This window comes from Ceratotherium simum, chromosome 7 (genome assembly GCF_057802395.1).
Source record: "Ceratotherium simum simum isolate JZ-2026a chromosome 7, ASM5780239v1, whole genome shotgun sequence".
Lineage (NCBI taxonomy): Eukaryota > Metazoa > Chordata > Mammalia > Perissodactyla > Rhinocerotidae > Ceratotherium > Ceratotherium simum.
This window is the reverse complement of record NC_141906.1, coordinates 25,896,944-25,906,233: the sequence shown is the minus strand read 5'-3', so window position 1 is coordinate 25,906,233 and position 9,290 is coordinate 25,896,944.

Below are 9,290 nucleotides of genomic sequence, written 5' to 3'. Positions count from 1 at the left end.
ATGAAAGACACAAGGTGTCTTCCCTCAAGGAGCTTAAAAATAGCTCTTTTCAAGCCTTGCCCAGTGGCATAGCAGTTAAGTTTGCGCACTCCGCTTTGGTGGCCTGGGGTTTGCAAGCCTGGATCCCAGACGTAGACCAACACATCGCTTATCAAGCCATGCTACGGTGGCATCCTATATAAAGTAGCAGAAGATGGGCATGGATGTTAGCCCAGGGCCAATCTTCCCCACAAAAAAAAAAAAAAAAACTTTTTCCCTACCTCTGTCTCTGCTCTACTTTGTACCTCCTGGAATGCTGCCTAGGACCAATTTAAAATAGATCTTATAACACTCCCACATATAAATAAAGCTTTTGAATATGAATTTAAAAAAAATTGAATGGTTGCTTGCATTGTACATTGCAGAGATGCCAAAACAGACAAGGATTTTTTGTAAAATCTGTGACTCTACCTGCAGGTTTCCAGATACCCTGTTTCCATAGACTCTGACCCAGGGATCTTAAGTTGCCTATATCTATACCCCAGTATAGCCCGATGAGGGTTGAAAAAACTCTGCAGTGAGCTATGACTTAGAAATATCAAGTGAAACCAAGCAGGTAAACCCACAGGAAGGGCCATCCCATAGGTGACCAGGAAATAAGAGAGTGGTAATTCCCTGGGAGGAAAAGAGAAGAGGGGATATCTTTAGAGTGTCTGGAGAAAGATGAGAGAGACATCTTATAGCTAGAGAAGTACAGGAGGAAATGACGGGACCAGGTTGTCAGGTGGCTTGATATAAAATGGAAATCTTAGATACTCACTTTTGTTTTGTCTTTGAGATTGCGTGGTGAATCCTCAGGCTTCTTAAATATGATTACTCCTAGGCTTAAGGCCATCAAGACTTTGAAATTATAAATGTATAGTTTGTCAGACCACAGCTCATTTAATGGATACCTAATGGACCTTTCAGATCCATCCTAGAAAGGACGTCATACAGAATGCCCCTTCTGGCCCCATTCTTTCCAATCTTTATCACTCTAGTTTCCTGACGTCCAATCTCAGAGCTAAGCTCAGGATCAGACAAATCCTAGAAAATCACAGAGGGCAAAGAGTCCAGAAGTTTCTGAGTGTCTATGAGATTGAATAATAAGTAGAATCCAATACGATTTTACAGGACAATATCAAGTTTGGTTCCATCTTTTTCTACCATTATATTTATTATCCTAACTTAACATTTTTGAAACTTAAAATCTTTTGAAACTACCTTGGTGTTCTATTTCCTCAGCAGGACAAAATGATATGCCATTGTATTCAGATGGGCCTGAAGCTAAACTATGTATTAGAACACTTGAAAAAAATGCATGATATATTATAGGCATTTCCACATTCATCAAGGGTATGTTAGTTTGTTTCAGACCAATCCTCCTGCCAAGAACAATTAGAAAAGTTAGAGAAATATTTTGTAAATGACTTCAGACAGTGTCCAGTGCAATGAGGATGTAAAGGCCAAGACTCCAAAGACAAGGGAAGGATAGAGAAGTGAGCCTGATGTTTGGTGCCATTTTCTCCCTTAAGGAATTTGTCAGATCAAAAGTAATACCTGACAAAATGAGAAGAGCTTACAGGATTGTCAAAGGGCTGGAGTGTAGAGGGAGGATAATTGGAATACAAAGATCCCCATGGATGAGGGGGACTCATAAATACCTAGGCATTTATTAGGATTACAGAAAATTTACACCTAGGAGCAAGGGAAAATTAGAACTAGGCTAGCCTAACATTGTCTTTTTAAAGCAACTCCTTACCTAATTTTACTACCCTGTCTGTAAGAATTAGAGTGATTAACTCTCTCAGTTTTTGCAGGACTTTCCTAGCTTTATCTCAGGAAATACCACATCCTGGGAAACCCCTCAGCCACAAATTAGGATGGTTGGTCACTCTAATCAGAGGAAAAATTATCTACTCTTAGCAGAAAGATATTTAGCAACATCTTGAATTATCCTCATAATTTCTCATGACCTTCATTAAAATCTAACCAGGAATGGAAAATACAAGAATTGAACAAAAATCAAGAGAAAAAGGAAATGAGGCAAAAGGATTGGATCCAAAGAAGATCAAGCTATTGGGGTTAGCATACATAGACATTAAAATAATTTTGATTAATATAGCCAAGATCTTAAATTGCAACCTATATAATTAACACAACAAATTGAAAACTATTAAAAATAAAATGAAAATACTAAAAAAAATTGCTGAAATTAAATGGATGGGTTTAATTACATTTGACACAACTGAAGAAAGAATCAAAGTGTTGGAAAAATAATTTAGAGTATTTCCAGGCTATAGATAATTTTGAATATCTAGCAAGGTGAAAAGACAATGTATAATCAATCAATTAATAAATCAATACCTTAAAAAACATAGAGGTTTTTGCTGGAAAGTTCAAATACACATGTAATTGGAGCCTCAGAAGGAGAGTATCCTGGAGCAAAAAGCAATATTTGAATATAATAACATAAATATTTTCCAAAAATGACATAAAACATGTCAAAGATTCAAGAAACACAATAGACTGCAAGGAGGATAAATATAAAACACCCCTGAGCAATTCCAAGTCATAGAGCTGAAAAGGAAAAATTAAAAAGAACATGTTAAAATTAAAGGAAAAGAAAGCCCAGGTGGGCAATCTGAAGGAGAGACACTCACTGGGTGGCAGATGCTTCTTTTCCGTGTAGCTGGATGTACTGGTCTGTGAGTCCAGCAAATAGAGTGGCATCAGCTCTCTCTCCTGTGACTCATAAATCTATGAATATCCCAGAATTCCAAGACTTGTTTGTTTGTGGTGGGAGAAGGTAAAGTGGAAATAATGGAGAAGAGGGTACCAAGGAGTAGTGAGCAAGGCCATATGAGAATTACTCCCAGAAGAATCTCATCCTTGGTCTCATCATCTCTGATGTCATCATCCATATCCATTACTCCATTAATCCTTCCTTGATCAGAGGAGGCAAATACACTTATGCACACAAATATACACAGTTATAGATGTTCTGAGAGCCTCATAGATATAGCCTTAGATACATTCGGCTATTTATTTACTAACATTCACATTGCCTGTTTTAGATCCATACACATGCAAACAAATAAACACAAATATACTCATCAATTGCCCTATGCTTTAGTCACTAATCAAATATCTTGACACATCAAACACACACTGTAATCTCTGCATTCTTACATTGATTATAGAGACTAGTGTAGATTATAGACATAATTTTAGAAGTAGTTGGAGACATACACATACTTGAACAAACAATCAAATATGCTTCAAATATACTCTATGGTCACATATCCTAAAGCCTATATTTCTAATGCATATCCACATCTTCATTAACAGATCAAGAAAATGTCCAACAAAGTCACATCACCGCAGCTATTCACAGATTCATACATGGAGTTTAACTGCATTGCATATTTTTTATACAAATGCATGTCAGCATCCATAAACATGCTTCTTACATAAGCATTCCTTTCACTCCATCACTGTATGGAGCCTATAAATTATAGACTTAGTTCACCTCAACTAAAATCAGACAAAAAAATGGAGGAAAAGCACATTTTTGAGCACTATTCTGCTCCAGGTATTATTCTCAGCACTGATGTTATACACAGCAATAAAGACACACACCTATTCTTGTAAGGAAGCTAAATATCGAAAATCTGATCCATTCAACACTTCAAACAAATACGACTGCAGACACCACCTAGAAATATGTCATAAACATCTTTCACAACAAAATCAATGCATTTGTAAATGTAAGATCTGTGCACTATATGTTTAAAAAAGATCAAAGAATATACAAAATATTAAACTTCAATTAATTATATGAATGCTGAAATATTTAGGAGGAAGTGCATTGATGTTGCAACTTACCTTGAAATGCCTCAATAAGATAAAGGGATTGATGGATGGATAGAGAGATGGATACATAGGTAGACATATGATAAAGCAAGCATAATAAAATATTAATGGTATAATATATGTGGTGGGTATACTGATGTTTACTGTCAAATTTCAAGATTTCTCTGTTTGAAATTTTTCACGATAAAATGTGGAGATTTTTTTTAATTAGAAAACAAAAGCAGATGAAGAAAGACATAAACCATTTTTCTGAAAGCACAAACCACATTCAAACCTGCAATTAAAATTCAACCTAATGCAAAACAATCTCAAGTCCTAGTTTAAACAAACCTTGATCATCTTTTGTATAAACTCATTATTAGTATGTGTAAGGGGATAAATTTTATGTATTTCACATAATTGATATCTTTTCATATGGTTAAAGACGAGAATCAAATTTCTCAGCTGCAGCTTGTTTTATCCCACGGTCAACTGTTTATATTTAACAAAGAATCACTCCCTGCCATATTTGTGCCCCATCCTAAGGGCATACGGTTCTTCTCCCAGACTGCTCTCTTTCCGTTGGAGGCTGCAGAACCATGCAGAGCCAACTATAATAGAGTGTGATCACTGCTTTCATGGCAGAAATGTATAATGTTATGAAGAGTCATCAATTCTACTTGAGTAAGTAATGTTTTAAGGATATAAGTAGGTTTTGATTGTGTGCCAATCTTGAAGTAGTTCCCAGAGAAATCTGGCTAATGGCTTTGAGACAGAAGATCATTTTATAAACAGAATTTCTATTCTTCAGAATTCGAGTTCAATTCCTCTCATCTTTCACGGACAACAGTGAGTTGATGCTTTACATGGTGCCAACGATGAAGGTGAAAGTTCATGGGAGATCAGGTATCTAACAATGCTAGTGATACAATAAGACTGAGGTGAATGAACGAATTATGCTTCTATTCTTTACCAAGGATAGGCATGTTTACCCTCACATCCACTCCTCTTCCTTCTGTAGTTCTTCTCCATATCATAGGGGTTCAATCATTACTTGAAGACTATCCCAAACTCCAGTGTCAGCTGACTTCCAGATAAATTCAGCTGTTGGGAAGCATTGACAGACAGAGAGTATTTCAGTTACTCCACTCTCCCTCCTAAAGCAAAGTTTCTAGCGTGGTCTTTCATCTCTTCCATGGCTCTAGCTTCTGCTGGTTAAGATCATTTTGGCTCCAGCTTCAACAACACCTCTTTGACTCTCCAGCCTAGGGGTGGCAACGGCTTCCTGCTGTTGTAAATATTTAGGTTGTATTAGCATCTGCTGGTCAGTTTCTCAGCTCTTTTGAAACCTACATAAACAATTCTCTGATTAATATCATTGTTTTATTTTACTGGTTACTATGTAATTGTCTTTCAGTCTGTTTCACCTTTTATATTATTCTTTGTGATACTGGGGATGGGCCTCTGCAAACTGCATTTCTCCTTTGACAACCAGCTCCCAAGATCTGCAAATATGGGGGTGCTAGGAAGCTGGGAAAGCACGGAGGGAAGACTTGCTTTCTGTTCATGTCAGTGTTACTCCAGCAACACTCCTTTACCCAAGCACCAGTGGTTAACTCCAGTGGCATTAGTTGGTTCCATGTTGCAGCTTTCCAATGTTCCCAGAGCCAGTCTTACTGTGACCTCTTAAAAACTTCAGAACAAACCAGAGAAGTCTCCATCCCTTCCATCTTAGAGGTGTAGGTTCCAGGCTCATAGGGCGTCTTGTGTGATCTCTTGAGACCCCATCACCACCTAAACAATGCCCACTCTCCAAAAGTCTGAGTGTCAGCTCTGTTAACACTCTTCCTCCATGCTTGTAAGATTTAATAATTCCAAATCCCTCCCTTTGTTCCTCCAGCCCTAGTGTTAGAAGCTGCTTTCTGAATTTGCTACCTCCAATGACATTTTCATATCCCCTTTTGGTCTTGTGTGTTCTCTAACACTTGGTTAAAATATTTTTATATTATTTTTTCTCAATTAAAAGAATGAATGTGATTCTTATATTCCAATTGGACTGTAAATGGACCCTAGTTTTTGTTTGCTGTGTTAGATTGTGACGGATACACATGAATTCAATAAACAATCACTAAATACTACATTCCAAGAACTATGCCAGGACCTGTAGACATAATGAGGATCACAACCAGTGGTATCCTTGTCTGGGAGAACTCACGGTATAGTTGGAAATGAAACAAATGAATCCATTGCAATCAATGTAAACGGTCTGTTATCAAGAAAGTAAGGCATATTGTGGGAGTACCTGAGCTTATATTGTACAAATAATCTGAAACATTTGAACGGAGAAGTCACTAAAATTTCAAAGATGTTTAAGAAACATGTTCACAGTATTTTCATCAAAAAGAGTATGGATCTTGAGTTCATTAATTCAATAAGTGCTTATTGAGTATCTACCAGGTATCCTACAATATTTTAAGTAATGTAGAGGCAAGTGTAATGAAATAGTCAAGGACATTCTGATGGTGTTTATATTTTAGTGGGATGACAGACAACAAAGTAACAAGATAATTTCAGAGAGAGAAAATTGGGATGAAGAAAATAAAATTAAAACTAGGAATATATTGTTATATTCTCTGGCTTGCCATAATGCTTTACATGGTGCCTTGATACTTAGTAAAAACTCGGTATATATTGACCAAATAAACAGAGGAGATTTCAAGCAACCTGAGAAATGTAGAATCAGGGTTTTGTTTTATTTTTTTTGGCTTTGCAGTGTGAAGAATGAGACAAGGGACAGCATGAACTAAAGCATAAGGTTTGATCATGTCGAGCGGAAGGAAACACTTCTCTCATAGATGTTGCTGTGGAAGACGACAAAGAAGGCTACATGGAAGAGAGTGTGGAGGAAAGAGGGGAAGAAGAGAGAGATAGGGAGAAGAAGAAAAGGTTAGAAAATAAGAAGAAAAAAGAGGAAGTATGGAAGAAAAGGGAATATAAGCAAGAGGAGGGAGAAGGAGAAGGAGAAAAATAAAAGGAAGGTGAATAGCAGTTTGATCAACAGGTGATTTATAACCACTCCTACAGGGGACTTTCCTCTATTATTTTCTTCTCAGCTTTAGGGGTGATAATACTTTCTTTAAACTCTTACAAATTATTCTGATAATCAGAAATGCATGCTTTAACACTGAATTCTCTACGGCCTCCCAAAAACCCCAGCTATAGGTATTCCTTACCCTGTGCAATCCCATCCCATTGAAGGTGGGTGGACTTAGTGACATTATTAGGTAATAGAATAAGGAGTGTGTGAAGCATAGACTAGGTTTTAAGAAAATGCAGTGTGGCATTGCACCATCTTTCTCTCAGATAATTCATTCTGGAAGGAGCTATGTCATGAACATTCCTATGGAAGGGGCTACACAGCCAGGAACTGAAGCCTCCTGCTGACAGCCATGCAATCTTGGGGTTGGATACTCCAGACCCAGTCAAGTCTTCCTAGACTGTGGCCCTAGCCAACAGCTTGACTTGAACCTTGTGAGAGACTCTTAGCCAGAACCACCAATTAAGCCATTTCTACACCCTTGGTCCTTAATGAATAAGTCACAAAGTTCATAATTTAATGAGATAATAAGTGTTTGTTATTATAAGCTGCTAAGTTTTTTGGTAATTTGTTATACATCAATTTATAATTAATATAGATACAGGATTTGTATTCCACAGTCTGAAAAGTTTAATCAAGTCTAGGTATAGACTAGATATTTAACAATGATGTTTGGCTAATTCACTTATTTATTCATTTTATTATTCACAAATATTGTGAGCACCTAATATATACTACGAGGAGGTGAGAGAGGAAGAGAACCTCTTCTTTCTTCATAGTCCCCATATTGAGTTTTATGACAATAGCCTGAGAAATTTGTGAATGAATTCATTGACAATACCTGTAAAATTCCAGGTAAAATAGAGAAGAAGGAAGTATTTGGAAGGAATCCATTGGTGCCAGAGCAAGGGTCAAACTCTTTGGGTTAAAAGAGCCCAAATCCCATGTAATATTCTGAAAATGGTTGGTAGTACATCCCATATTATTTCCTCACCTCAGGAAATATTTCTCAACTTCTTTTTAGAAAAACTTTGAAAACCAGTGAATAGCAATGAATGTAAATGACACTGTCTTAGGCTACATATGATAACTACTAATTAATGGGAACATCTTTAGCTCTTTCCCTAAAAATGTACACTTGCAGTTGGAATGGGCTCACTCCATTGCAAAAGCAATTGCTAAATACCTACCTTACGCGAAGCTCTGCCAGGCCCTGGATAAGACATTGTTTCTATGATTGTGAGGCTGACAACAATTTTATTCTTTCATTCATTCTAAGGATCAACTAAGTCCCAGACACTGAACTAGGTACTGGGGATTATACAATGAATAACACATACAGTTCATAATTTATTTAAGGTTGTAGAACATTTCAGTAGTATTTGATAAACTCTGTAATGGAGAAATGTCAAGGACCCAGGATGTCACAAAAAAGCTCAAGAGATAAGGAAAAGAATCGCAGAGCAGGTAAAGCTTCTAATGAATCTTATGGACGTGGGATTCACCAGGAAGAGTTTTAGATGGCAGAATTTCCTGGAGAGGAATGATGTGGACAAAATCACAGAAACACAAAGTCATGAAATAGAGTATTTATTTGAGAATCCACTAGAGGTCCAGTCAAACAGGAACAAATGTTGTAAGGCTTAGAGTGAAGAGAGATCATTGGAAAGAGAAGCAATGAAGGGTCTTGTATATACTCTATGACTGCAATCCTTGCAGACGGAACGGTTTGATAACAGAGAATAGGCAAATCCCAAATGGCATACTGAAGCTCAGAAAATGGACTTTTGAGAGGAGAAAATCCAATCTGCTAGGAGTTTGAAACGTCTTGGAATAGAATTTTAAAATGGATTCTTCATATCTCAAAATGGTTAATACATGAAGTTAATGGGTATTATATTCTTCATGGACAATCATGGGGAAATTTTGAATTAGTTTTTAGAGAACACGTTAGCTGACTTTTAAACTCCTCTGAATTCAGTGGTTCTCAACCAGTGGTTCTGTTGTCCCCTAGGGGACATTTGGCAACGTCTGCAAACATTTTTGGTTGTCATAACCGGGGTGGAGCATCTACTGGGTAAAGAGCAGGGACGCTGCTAAACATCCTACAATGCACAGGACATCACACCACGACAAAGAATTATCAAGCCCAAAATGTTAATAGTGTTCAGGTGAGAAATTCTGCCCTAATTAGAGGTATAAGTTATGAATTAGAGGATTTAAACAAAGATTTCTGAAGAGATCCATTGGAAAGCGCTAAGTCTCCCACCCCACACCCCACACCCCACACCGAAGAGAATGGGATAGGGAGGTACATCCC